The sequence below is a fragment of the Anastrepha obliqua genome, chromosome 4, assembly GCF_027943255.1.
Source record: "Anastrepha obliqua isolate idAnaObli1 chromosome 4, idAnaObli1_1.0, whole genome shotgun sequence".
In the NCBI taxonomy this organism is placed as follows: Eukaryota; Metazoa; Arthropoda; class Insecta; order Diptera; family Tephritidae; genus Anastrepha; species Anastrepha obliqua.
In genome coordinates this window covers 78,288,593-78,303,666 of record NC_072895.1, presented here as the reverse complement: position 1 = coordinate 78,303,666, position 15,074 = coordinate 78,288,593, and the positions used below count along the sequence as shown (strand labels likewise).

The 15,074-nt window shown below is 34.7% G+C and overlaps 1 protein-coding gene across 1 annotated transcript in view; it reads right to left on the bottom strand.

Moving 5' to 3' along the window:
- LOC129245129 (proton-associated sugar transporter A) overlaps window positions 1-11,839 on the bottom strand; it is a 50,392-nt gene extending 38,553 nt beyond the window's left edge. Inside the window, exon 1 of the mRNA XM_054883131.1 lies at window positions 11,706-11,839. The gene's annotated coding sequence lies outside the window, so the exon portion shown is untranslated. The remainder of the gene's footprint in view (window positions 1-11,705) is intronic.
- Between the last annotated feature and the right edge of the window lie 3,235 nt (window positions 11,840-15,074).

Below are 15,074 nucleotides of genomic sequence, written 5' to 3'. Positions count from 1 at the left end.
GTACGTTTACGTTGGTGAGTGTGAGCACCGTAACTTATGCCACTATTATTAGTGTAAATTTCCCTCCTAGCTCCAATACTGCTGATTTACTGGAAGTAATTCCAGAAATTATCACTTCCCAACTTGTTAAACAATTTTCCTACGATTTGATAGGTTACACACCTATCCGAAGTACTAAAATATAATTAAAGTTTTAATTTTAAGCATTAGTGACACCACTTCATCTATTATATAATAAAATAAGACAACACAGACTCACCCGCGAACTATTTCTCAAATGACAGAAATTTTGAATTTGTGCGAAATTACGATATTTCTGGAATGTGCGCTGGGTACTTAGATTCCCATTTCGCTTGATGGTATTCACTTCATACTCATTGATTTTAATGATATATTTCAGATTTTACGTACATATATCATTTTGAATATTTTAAAATAAAAACTCAAACGTCATATATGCATAGGTGCGCCTCCAACTCGTATATATGAAAGCAAACTCACTTGTTTTCATCAAGTGGTAGCAAATTAATTTAACAATTACTAATTCACTGTCAATTGTGAGAAATAAAAATTCCAAATTAGCTGCAGGGGCCTACAATAATTTGTTATAATGCAATCTGATCTACCTTGTTGAGTTCATCACACATCGCGCCCTTCATCAACGAATTCGGTTTCACTTTTGATTCGAGGCAGACTAGAGACTCATTCTTTTCTTAATACAAACACGCTTTGTAAGCGACATTAACACATCTGAATATCTACAAAAATATAAATATGTATGGGCTTACATACATACATATAAACTATACATATATTCGATCGATAGCTACGCAATACTTGTACCATGAATTATTGTTTTAATAGCAGCGCATATTTGTTTGCTCTGCAAGAAACATTGATACGAAGAGCGTTTTATACTTACTATATGGCAGGATTGCTATTATTTATTTTATTTAAGTCTATGATTACAGGAATCTTACAGACTAGATACATTTATTTACTTATATTTTTTCCAAGCCTTAAAGTACAAAGCTCTTACAGACTAACATTAATCTAAATGTAGATCAATTTTAAAATTAGGACAAAAATAAAATACCTGAGCTAAGATGTAATACTAGTGATGTGGCGCAGAGAGAAACATACGTAAATATTTATCTAAAGACGGTCTTGATTGCGTGAAATCAAAATCTAAAGCATTGAAGATTAAATTTAGTTCAGCACAAGTTCTCGATATGGGAGCATTGACACCATAACTATATATTATAATATATGTATATATATAATTGGCACGTCCACCCTTTTTTGGGTGTTTGGCCGAACTCCTCCTCCTATTTGTGACGTGCGTCTTGATGTTGTTCCACAAATGGAGGGACCCACAGTTTTAAGCCGACTTTGAACGGCAGATGTTTTTTTGTGTAGCTTTTTCATGGTAGAAAACACTCGAAGATTCAAAACTTAGTTCTCTCCGAATTCCGAATGGTAGTCACGCACCAATCCATTCGGCTACGGCGGCCGCCATAACTACTTCTAGAAAAAGCAATTTTAAAGAATTTTGAATGTCGAAAAATTCTAGAAGAAATATTAAAACCAATCGTTTCTAATTTCTTTCTTCTTTGCCGGTGATAGGCAATGTCATCAGGAACTATGATCGGTTGCAATACTAACACTACGAGGTGTGACTATTAAATAACTACACAGACTGTAAAGCATTTTATTTTGATAAGCATAGATTTTGACATTCTAGGAACCAAAGCAAAACCAATTACATGTCTCTATTTTGTTTTTACTCTACTGCTGCTGCCTATTTAATGTGGCTTGCTAGAGCCTTAAAAGAACTTGCAGACCTATTATGTACTACTAAAGAACTCCCGTCAATTCGGGAAAAATCCTATTAGTAACCCCGAAATTGCAAACCATTTGAACTAAGTCGAATCAGTGCTACTTTTTAAATGAAGTTCCGGTGATTATTATTTACAACGTCAATAATTGCGATTCTGCAGGGCATCTAGAATGCTTAAGGAATACGAGAGCGGGGGAAATATCAACATTTTTTCTGATAGTCAAGCCGCGACCAAGACTCTAACGATCAGATTTAAACCGATCAACTCCTGTAAAGAGGAATTCAAATATCTTGGGTGTGCAGGTAACATTTCTCTGATTTGAGTTTCAGGACATAGGAACATCAAACTGATGATAGGCTTGCCAGAAAAGGGTCGACTGAATTAGTCTCAGAGGTCTCCCACCCGGTCATCGGCATTCCCCTGACGACTGTTAAAGGGCAATAGCACAACTTATTTCTAAGGAAAGCGCAGATCAAAGGGACATTCATTTCTTCGTGTGCTATTTCGAAAATTCTTTGGACTCAGTACAATAGATGCAGCACGCGGATAGTCCCGGGAACTCCACGCCATTCAATTTCCAAACTTGTGGCTGTGATTATCGGTCATTGTACGATCGGCACTCACGCAGTAAAGCTGGGTTTACCATTTAATCCTCATTTCAGAAGCTGTGAAGCCCTTCCCGAAAAAGGGAATGTCCGGGTTTGGCAGCTAGCCGATTAGGGTCACAAGCGCACTCGGTCCAAGCCCTAAATTTTAAGTGACAACACTAGGCCTCTTAATGAGTACTCAGCATATTTTCTAGAATTGTTGTTTTTGTGACCTTTCTTTAAGTAAAGTCTAAGTGAATATGCCAACAACAATTCCTTAGCTGAAACGCAACATTCGGATCGAGGTAACTAAACTCAATGCGATACATACTTACAAACACATACATGCATATATATTTTTTTACAGTATATAATGATAAAATTTACCTGTTTCAATTATTATGAATAATTCCCCGATAATTGAAATTCGACACAAAAACATTTCTTAACACTTAAATTTATATTATCGTCCTCAGATCCACAATATCGAAACGGAAATTTAATTTTTTCTATAAACAATCATTATGAAATGGAAAACAAATTCATCCAACACTGCGTTTCTTAGACATAAATCCAAGTGAATACAAAGACAAGTATTCAGTTTATAAAAAAAAATTACAACGATCTGCATTAAGCTTCCCATGCTTTTTCTAATGGTGTCCTGATTCTAATTTAAAAGGGCCTTTGAAAGCTAAATAAATGCTTCAATATTCATTCTTAATTATACATATTCTAGATCGATGCTTCTTCGCAAATAATCTTCTTAGTTAGACGTCTCGTATCAAATAAATGACCTATCACTCTGACGTTATCTATCGCGAAAGGTGGTACCACTCATTGCTTTCTAAAGTAGGAAATTGCTGCAGTTTGAGAATGAGATCATACAACATCAACATATTGACAGCAGGAAAGGCCCATTGATCAGACCAGGGAATCCCCAAACCTCCAAAGGATAATAATGTATGTCGGTCCCGTAATGAGGTTGACAAGGTTTCGATAAATTTTACGATATTTGTGAAGGCCACAAGCAACAAAGGTGAGCAATTTATAAACTAAAGGGTTTTCCAAGAACAGGTGTTATTTTGAATAGCCCGCTATTTCGGTAGATGTCACTTTTCAAGCTGGCATTTTCTGACATTTGACAAGTAAAAACTTCGCTATTAATAAAAATGGAACGATACGTGCTTAAACAACGCATTGAAATTATTAAAACTCATTCGGGTCATTGGGGAACAAATTCGAGCTGCTGTGACAAGTTAGTGATGTAAAGAATAAAACCCGTGCACGTCGCTCAAGAACAGACGAAAATATTGCTGTTGTAGCCGAAAGTGTTTGAAGAAACCCCAGGTTTGTCCATTCCTCGTCATTCTTTGGAATTATACATTCCATAAATGACATTACACCGTATTTTGCATAAAGATTTGGATCTTATGAAGCTTATGAAGCCCAGTTAACACAAGAACTCAAGCCGGCCGATCATCAACAACGTCGTGTCTTTGCTAATTGGGTAATTGAAATGCATGAAAATGCTACCAAATTCCATCGAAAAATCATCTTGAGTGATGAGTCCCATTCTCAGTTAACACAAGAACTCAAGCCGGCCGATCATCAACAACGTCGTGTCTTTGCTAATTGGGTAATTGAAATGCATGAAAATGCTACCAAATTCCATCGAAAAATCATCTTGAGTGATGAGTCCCATTCCCAAGTCGGTGGCTTCGTCAACAAACAAAATTGTCAGATCTGGGGCTCAGAAAATCCAAGAATTATTATTGAAAACCCTCTCTCTCCTCAACGTGTGACTGTTTGGTGCGGTTTATGGTCCGGCGGAGTTCTAGGACCTTACTTTTTCCAAAAAATGAAGCTAGAGCAACAGTTACGGAGAATGAATTGCGCTATCGAGAGATGATTAACAATTTTTATGGCCGGAATTGGATGGTATTGATCTTGACAACGTTTATTTTCAACAAGACGGCGGCGCTACGTGCCACACAAGCAACGAAACCATTGATCTTTTACGGGAAAAGACCTTCAATAACACCTCTTATTGGAAAAGCCTGTATTTCAATCCAAAACTTTTCACAACTGAAAATCGCTGCGTTTCAGTAACAACAGCGTCAGAAGATTACAGAGATGCACCCGGTCATCTCTGATCGAACATGAAAAATAACGGTAATTAACAATGTATATAACCAATACACCTTATAGATCCACAAATAGCGGTATGCACGGCTAAGCTCCTGGCCTCTTAGAAAATGACAGTTGTATAATGTTTGGTGACACCAGTGAGGACCCAAGATGCAATAAATTCTTAGTAGCATAAAGCAAGTCTTTCAATTTTGATCAAACCGCTATTCATTTTCTTTTGAAACTTTCAACAGAGCTACAAGTACCATTGAACAAGAATTAGGTGGTTGTAAGGTATATATGTATTTATTTTTTCAAGCTTTGACTTTTTAACTGTATGGCTTGTGTTTGTATAATTGGCGCGTACACCCTTTTTGGGTATTTGGCCGAGCTCCTCCTATTTGTGGTGTGCGTCTTGATGTTGTTCCACAAATGGAGGGAGCTACAGTTTCAAGCTATTAGAAAAATGTTTTTCTTAATTTTGGTGTTTCACCGAGATTCGAACCTGCATTCTCTCCGTGAATTCCGAATGGTAGTCACGCACCAACCCATTCGGCTACGGCGGCGGCCGTAAAACAACTACATAGTGCCCATTTACACACGGAAACATTTGGAAGAGAAACATTTTGTTTGCGAGTGAAGGACGGCTGCGGAAGAGAGAAGGGAATTTGTCTCCTGTACTGACGACATGCTTTGCTCTTCTTATTCGTATTTCCAATCTTAAAGCAATTTTTGGCAGTTGCTTCATTTGTATTCTTCTTTTGTGGGAGAAAGTTCTGAGTTATGTGTTGGTTTTCAATCAAACGGAAGATAACAACGATGACAAACATCCGAACGCTGCTTGGGAAATGCACGATTATTTTTGCTAGTAAAGTAGGTATAATTTAAAATAGTTATGGGACATTTTTATGTTGATTTCTAATTTTTCCCTGCATTTCTAGATAGTTAATTGTTTACATATGAAGTATTTTTAATTTAATTTTTTTTATTCAAGTACAACAATTTATAAATATATTTAAATAAAAAAACAACAAACTATTTATTATTTAACCAGCTTGCATTCTTCATTGATATATTTAAGAAATTGTTGACGGACGTTTTCCGCTTTACATGTTAGCGGGTTGTAGAATATATTCGAACCAGAAGATGTTAAAGTAGTAACCGTCAAAATGTTGCCGAAAACAATTTTGCCCGTGTGGCCGCGAATGCGACATGAAAAGAGAATTTCCAGTGTCTCCCTTCCAGATGTCTTCGTGTGTAAGTCCGGTGATATAATGCCTGTCAAAATGTTCATGCATTCCAGGGTACATATTTATGTATGTTAAACAGAATACGAAGATGAAAGAAGAATAGATGCACCAATGTAATATTTTAATTCGTATATAATCTGTTATTTTCACTTTCAATCGAAATCACTTTCCCTCGAAAATTCTCCTCTATACAATTGCTAATTATGTATTTATAATTAAATCAATTGAATCAAATTTGATATACTTATACAAACATACAATATAAGGTCACACATCAGGTTAAAGAACGAATAAGTTATCAATTACACCTATTCATCCAAATGTGTAAATATCAACACATACTTATATGTATTGTACTATTGTAATATTTACTACTTGGGTGATTGTAAGTGCTGCAATATTCCACGAACGAGCTTATCTCTACATCAATTCAAGTTGCTGATGTACATACATACATACGTACCCTCAATCGGTACTTATTACAAATCTGGTTGATCTAATTATGGTGGAAGTACTTCAATCCTATTTATACTAGACCACTGGCTAAGGCTTGTCGAAAAGAAGAGGTTACTATGTTTAATTCCAAACGGCGGCCGCCGTAACCGAATTGGTTGGTGCGTAACTACCATTCGGAAGTGCGTAGGTTCGAGACCTCGAGCGCAAAACACCAAATGATAGAGTGTGTAAGCGCCAAGTTTATATACATATGTATGTACAATAAGAATACTTCAAGACATTAAATTTGAAAATAAATTTGCAGGTTTCTCGCTCACGGTTTGGACAACAGCCTGTAGGTCATTGTCCCCATTTGTTATAGCATGTGCATGGTGGCCCATTTAGCGATGGCAATTTTAACTACTGATTTTTTTGACTTTGATAGCTAAAATAATATCCGTTAAATTCATTTCATTTTTAGACAATTATGTACGGCTGCTTTTATGCAATATTTAAAAAATAAAAATTCATGAAAAACATTAATTAAAAAATTTTTATGAGTATTTTATTTATAGACGATTTTAATTAATTTCCAAACGCTAGTTGGACCACACTTTTGCAAACGAATACTCTTTGTGTTTTTTATTTACGTTTGCTTGTACGTATTGTATATACTTACATAAATATATTTTAATACCCCCGTGCGCTTGTGTACAACTTAATTTAATTTCACACTATTTTCTTCACTTATGCAGGCCACAAACGCGAAACAAATCGAAACGATCCGCTGAAACTCATTTCGCCACTCACGTGTTTTGACGAATTGTTGACCAATTTAATTTCACGCTGTTCGAATATGGAAGCGGAAAAGAATAATTGTCATGCATGGTATTTATTTGTGCTTGAAAAGAAGAAGGAGAGAAAGATTTTTTTCACACTTTATGTATTGTAGTAGCGTTTTTGTCTACTTTTTTATATTTTCCTAATAAAATTTGCTACAATTTTAATTTTACATTTGTGTCTAAATTTGTCGCTCTTCTTTTTCATCAAAGATACATAGCTTTTGAACAAATCCTTGAGTTGCTCAATAAATTATTTATTAGCAATATAATTATTCATAATTATGAATATGAAGCCCTCTGCTCCAATGGAAGAAACAGGAATCGATGGTGATGATATATTATTTTTATATTTTTTTTTATAATTATATTACATAATGAATAATTATATTCCATTACGAAAGGCACTAGTCGATAAAGTTATGGGCCTGCTTCAATAAATGTTTGTTGGTGTTTCCAACATGAACCGAATGGAAGCCCCCAGACGTGCCACCACCATAAAATCGCGTTTGGAGAAGTCAAAAATCTAGTCGGTGCTTGCTACGATTCCAAGGGAATTGTTCACAAGGAGTTTGTGCCAACGCACAGTGGTTCCGCCATAGGACATTGGATGAAAATAGTCATGTTAAAATTATGCAACAATATTTAGCTAAATGTTAGTTCATTAGTCATAGTAACTTAGAGTACAAAAGAAATTTCAACTGCACAAACAATTCACTTATAATTGTGCCTCCAAAGTAAGGGAATTTGAAAAGTGATAGTAAGCGTGGTCTCCGCTCCGTACTTACGCAGTTCCGGGAAGTGTTATTTTTCTAAGCATTACTGTGTTCATGACCTGTTGTACAATGGAAATTCAAGTTGAAGGTATGTACGACATGTTAAACGTTTTGTTATCTTTTTTAATTATTATTTAATAGGTTTTCAGACCGTACGAAATACGTACTTTAAAATTTGCCGTTTATTTTTTTTAATAAGAAGTTTGTAAAGTTTTAACTAAGTTCGCACGAATCTGCACAAATGAAATATACATTAAAATATTCTTACGTATGTTCTCTTTAAGGAAAAATAATTTCCAGCTGCGATGACCTGCGATTGCGCTTGATATAGGGTCTAATCTGTACCTATATGTTAGATTTTGAAAAATGTGACTCTACCAAGATTGCTAATAAAGATTTTTTTTTTGTTTTAGGTGTAAATTTGAAGTGTTCATTTACGCGCATGCATATTCTGAGAACGTGGTTATGTTACAATAGCATTAAAAATGATGTTGATAGATGTCGCCACGTACTGAAGAACATAATTCAAGCTTTACCAAACTCTGAGAATTTAACCTTAGAAGACGTTGAAAATCGTTTTTCTTGGATCTATTCACGGATTTCTCGATACTGGTGCAGAGATCAAAAACAAGGCTTATTGCCAAGTACAGTAATTGGTTAACTGAAACCGTATTATGTGTGTTGAAAAAGCGGGAGTCGGGCGAGGTGACAAACTCTATGAATCCGTCTCCGAGCGAACACAGGCAGAGACACAGAAAAGATTTTGAGGATTGCAGCAAGAGGACAAAGCGTCACAGGTTATCCGATCTAGCTAATGTTGATAGTTCCGCTATTCATGCAATACTAAGTAATTCAAAACAGCTGAATCATGTAATAAATTAGTGAAACAATTCAGACGTGACAATACCAGAAAGCACTCAAGAACTGTAACTAACACGGATCTTTTGCACAGGCTTCTTCTTAATTCCGATCCATTTATATCTAGTCTACGAAAATTACCATGTAAAAAGAAATCTATGATGTCAAGAGAAGTGTTAGATTTATTGAGTTAAAAGTTTTGTATTTCTAAGTACATTAACTTTTTTGGAAGTGAATATTTTATTGTTTTCATAAATAAGAATAAGTTAACTGGCATCAAAGTATACTTTATGCTCATCCTTTCGGAATTTAATGTTTTTTTTTTTTTCTCTTATTGTTTATAATTTAAGATTTATGCAAAACTTTAAACGAAACAAAAAAATTTAATATAAAAAATGTGTGTACCTAATTTTCCTTTGACTTTTTATATTAATTATATATTACTTTATTATATATTATTATTATTATATCTTATATATATTCTTATTATACATATATATATTACTTTTTATATGTCTTAATGTTTTTTTAACAAATTTAACAGATAAAAACATTTCTCAAGTTAAAAACGTACTAAAAAGTCATTAATCACGCCAAAATTTCTTATGACCGCTCTTCCTACGCGGCGGGACCACTGTGCAAGGGGCCAAACCGTCAATGCAATTTTCTATCTTGGTGTTTTGAAGCGTTTGTTGCATCGCATTCGTCGAATTCGCCCAGAACACCGCGAAGAAGGAAGCTGGCGCTTATTGCTTGATAAAGCATCATCTCATCGATCCACTCTTGTGACTGATTTTTTGACTAGAAATCGCATTTTAACCATCAATCACTCACCGTATTCGCCTGATACTTCTACCTCTCTGTGACTTCTACCTACTCGGAAAATTGCCTTTGGCCATGAAAGGAAAACGGTTTGCGTTCGTAGAGACCACACAAAAGGCTTGTACAGACATCCTGAAGGACATTCCGGTCAATGACCTGAAACACTCTTTCGAAAAGCTTTTATATCACGCAAAACAGTGTATCAAGGCTAGGGATTATTTTGAATAAATGAACTCGAAGTTGTCAGAACAAAGCTCTTGTCGCTTCTGTTTCATCTCAGTCTTGTTTGTTTTGCACTTCACCTTGTATAATAATAAATCGACGAGAGCAAACGTCATGTGAGTACCAAGTTTGGTTAGCTTGTAATCCATAATAGTGAAATATTCGACTAATTTCTTCAGAATCACCAGTTGTATAAATATATTTTTCCCCTTTACGAAATTCTCATTACTTTTGTTTCAATCTCATCTTATCTTTAATCTCATCTTTTTTTTTAATCTCGTCTTATTACTTACAAATTTGGCCTAGTTGAAACAGCAAAAAAATTTTTTTTTGAGCAACTCTGCTTTCTAGTTAATATTAAGTTTCTTTTTTTCTTAGATAATTCTGGATTCGTTTATGGGGCAGGATTTGAAGCAAACGCTTTATATGTACGTAAATAAATTTTCGCAGTTTTTAAATAATATAATACATGTTTTTACATTAAATTTTTTCGGACCATTTATTTTCTGAAATGCCCTTTTATATGTTTTTGAATACCATAATTACCGTAATTTTAAATATGGTGTGGAACTCAAAATGGTAAGTTAAAACAGCTGTGCTAAAACAAACTGGCAGGTGAACACCGAAATATCCCCTTTTAGGGCATCTTTGTCTTACCGAATCGAAAATGTTAAACTAGCTATGTTAACATTAACTGTAATTTTTTCGTCTGACTCCCACCTTCATGCCATTTTAAAATTTAAATGTTACGACCAAGGATGATAGAACGCAAGGTTGCGCCCGTAAGAGCGTGCGTGATGTCACATTGATGCAGTTGCATGCGATTAAAAATGAAAATGCGAACAAAAATGCAAGTAGAAAAAGAACTTACACAAGCAACACAAAAAATTCCACAAGTTTGACGTCACACACACAACGAGTCTATCATATTCACTGAAGCGGAATAGTGGTAAGAAATGGGCACTAACTTCGTATTCTGTTGGGAAATCACTAAACTAACATTAGAATGTCAGGACAAAAGTGAAATGGAACGACTATTCGTCATTCCATTTTGTGTTGACATCGTTATGTGCAAGGCGAATGAAAAAAACAATTCAGTTCACTGATATCACCTTAATAGATTCGCTTTGGTTCTGACCGTAATTGGCCACATGAGAAAACACAAAAAAGTTAGAAAACGAAAATGGAATGATGGAAGAATGGGATGTTCTTCAATTTATTCTTCAGTCTTTTCAATTACGGCACGGAAATTTGATAAAAAAAAAAACAATGAAAATTTATTCTATATCTCATTTCTATTATTATGTAATCAATAAGAAAGCGGTTAATGGAGGTATTGAATATTTACTTTTTTATTATTGATTTAATTGTTTTTCCACATCAATATCCAAATTTTGAACTTTTTCTCTATCCGCTATTATTTTATTATATCAATGGGCAAACACATGCACTTATATGCCCTTTTTGTTTGTGACGGTGAGGTTGTATTGAAAATGCCTTCACACCATTTAGTAACCGTCGTTACTGCGTGTGTGATTCTACTAAAAACATCTCTCCTCTTCTCTTGGATTATATACCCTCGATACAGTGTGTTGCTCCTTATGATGATGAAATTCTATTACAAATTTACTGCAACACGCCTGCTCCTTGAGTAACTTCACCAATCCTATTTCAATTTGAAGCATTCAAATTTATTATTTCCGATGCATACAAATTGCAATTTTTTACGATATACCATTGGCTTAAAATTTCATTTAAGGCTTGGTTGCTTCCAAAAAATGGTTAAATTTTGATTATATCAATCATTTTGAAACTTATAGTGCGAAAGAATTAGTTATATTCGTTGAATTTTTCGATAACAGGAAATAATGCCAGCAGTAGAAATAATAATTTGTTTACGATATAAAAATTTATTAAATATACTTGGCCTTTCTTCGAATGTACTCACCTTAATCAGAAATATGTAATCCGAATATTTCCAATATATACACTAATACTACAGCACGTATCGTATGTAAAACGAAACACGAAGCTCAAAACCGCAAAAGATTTTTCAATTTTTCTGATTGTACACCACCAACAAATTATATTTCACAAATGGCCAACGATGTCTTTAGTGTTTTGAGTGCCAATAATATAGTTAATTGCTGTTTTAAATTTGAAGATTTCCGTTTGCATAAATTATTGAACATAAAATAGATTTGCAATTTCTTTAACTTCGACTTCAAATTGCGATCCTTCGCCAGTGCGACGATTTCGTACTTTGTATGACAATTTCTAAATGCGTTAGATGGGTGTTTCGGATTTGTGTTGCTTTGATGCAGTGGCACTTTCATAACTCTGACCATACAGGGCGCAAAAAAATCACTTTACACTCTCAAATGTTTATTTGAGCCAAATACTGAATTATTTTTAATATAACAGAATTAAATGTGTTTTACGCAAATATGAATTTTGCATTTATGAATATGGGATTTCAACTATATTCGTGACAATTTCGTGTGGCTGCTATTTTGCGAATTCGCATAATTTATCTCTTGACGTCGCCCAGACACCTTGAAAACGAAATATTCAATTTTCCGCGATCGTTCCTTTTTCACAACTCAGAACTCTTTTTTTCTTTGCACTGGCTTTTGTGGCTATTTTTCAATTGCCTTAATTTTGTTTTTCACAAAAATAGACACTTTTACGGCGTCTCGACGTCAAGTGCGTTTTCACTCGTATATTAACACAATTCAGTGTATTATATGTTTGTGCGTATGAAGGTGTACTAGTTGGTTCAGCTGGACCAGCTCACTTGTGCGTCTGCAACGATCTTCTTATTCAATTCGTGGTCTGCAAAACGTTCGCCGTCGATTAGTTCCGTATGTTGCGCGGTTTAATGATCTATTGCAAAAACTCTGAACGACTGACCATATGCTCGCGGTGTTTGCGGATTTATGCTCTTTCCTCAGTCAATTCGAAGTCGCTTTTTCTCGCAGTGAGATAGTATTCGCTCATCGTTTTCAGATAGTGGTCTAGTCTCGCGAGCAGCTAGCTAATTAATGTTGCCGACGCTTAGGGGCCATCTACATACAACTTTCGTTTTGTGTATACTAAAACGAACGCTTTGACACATTCAGCTGCAGCGTGAGCAAACATTTTAATATAAGTTAACGTTGCAGACATTATACATAAATTAATTTTTGCTACATATATATTTACATATCGGCATACGTATTAAAATATGAGTTTTATAGCATATGCATTCCATTTAATAATATGGTATATCGTAGCAGCGATCCATTTAACTTCCAGTTTCTAAATTTCTCTAGAAAGTATTTGGCAATAAATTACCAATAGTCAAAATTTTGCCTAACGATTTTGAAACTTCAATATTAGCAATTGAAGTAATAACCACACAGAATAAGCCGAAAGTAAAATTTCGGATATTAAATTTAATTTGCAAACGTAGTGTTTTTATAAACAACATCACCACTCTCTTATGCTGGATATCTTGTGGTCTTCCGTCTTGCCGACTTGCTGATGCTGCAGAAAACACGTGCTTGGCAGCAAGTGCAATGCGTCAATATTTTAAATGCCTAAGTACACGTGACTATGAGTAAAGACAATTATTGGAAGAAAGTAAAATATTGTTCCAATATATTGTAAGAATTTTATGTATGCATAAAAAACTAAGTTTGTAAAATTATAGTCTCAGTAGAGTCGCATGAGCAGTCGTCCGCCGAAATCCTCCGGTTAAGGAAATAAAGATAAAGGAGGCATTCAAAAGGAATCCTTAAGTCTGTAACCAAACTTTGGAAAAAATAACAAAATTTTTAGTCAAAAATACATGTCGTAGCGATACATATGACAACTGTACTCACAGAATTAAGTCACAGTATTTCCAATATTTTTTATGTCACCGACGTAAACGCAGTCCCCTGTCAGCTGTTACGATCAAACTGATGAGAGCCCCATGTAAATGAAAATTACTTCCCTTCCGTATCGTAGTATCGTAGATTTTATAGCAGGATTTTTGAAAATTCCCGTAGAACCGTGTCAGCTGATTGCTCTCTCACCACACAGTGTTGCCAAACAGTACTTTTCAAAATCATTACAAAATAAACTTGGAAAAATTTCAATTTTTGTTAAAATTGCTTAAAAATAATGTTGAATAATGTTAATTATAGATAAATGAACTATTTGCATTTGTTGGTTTTTTGGCTTTGGTGTATTAAACAATGAATAGTTGTAACTGATAACGCGGATGTGTGAAAAAGTGTGTAAGCAAAAATATCAATAGCAACATTGTGTAGATACAACCAAGCACATACACACACAAACCGATGTATTGTGTAAATATGTAACTAAAAGAACGTAGTTGTTCTCTACGTAATAAGTTTTGCTCAATTTTATGTTCTCTACGGGCCGCGGTAAGGAACTACGATACGTCGGGCAGTGTGCGCACTATTAGCTGATACGAATTGTCTTATGAGAGTGCCAATAAATGTGAGTGCCGCGCATATTTGCGACTAGTTAATTTTTTTCTTTACCTGATTAACAAGGTTTTTGTTTTGAGAAAGGCAAGATTTTATTGAGCGTCGAGATCTAAGAATGTTCCGAAAATACTCCATCAGCTGAATGAAAAGTTAGAGATGTACCATTGGTACAATCATTTATTGAGAGAGGATATTATCGCTTTGTCGTTTGTAAACAGTTGGTCGATATATCAAAAGTGCTAGATTGAGAATTAAGACGTATGGTATTAGGATCGAAATGGTTCGGAGAGAGAATATTACGGCTAACTTTTGCCAGAAGAAATCGACCCAGCGAGCAGTTTAATCATAAATATATATTATGCTCAGCATTTTTCTATGACTGGCCCAAAAGTTTCGAACCAAAATTAAAATTAAAATTAAATTTCATCCCATTCGAATTATTTAATATTTGAAAAGAACAATCATTTAAGTGTTAAGGGAGCAAACAGATGCAGCATTTTTTCTTTCTGGCATCGGGTACGCAATGATAAAAGTTCAATTATGATAAATTATTATCTGTTATTTTGTCTGAATTTCATTTAGTACGTGCTCTTAGCCGATTGCATTCGCCGCAATAGATTCGAGAGCAGCACCTTAGCGTTAAGAGCCGTCTACATAAGCATACACTTTTTGTTCGGGTTTGCTTCGACAATTACATGAATACACTTGATATTTAACATATAGTAAGTATAGAACTTATACGAAGCTGTTCATATGGAGAATGCAGAAAGTTGAGTAACTCCCAGCTAGTATTGCCTTTTTTGTATTTTTAACTAATATTAGTTATTTATTTTTCA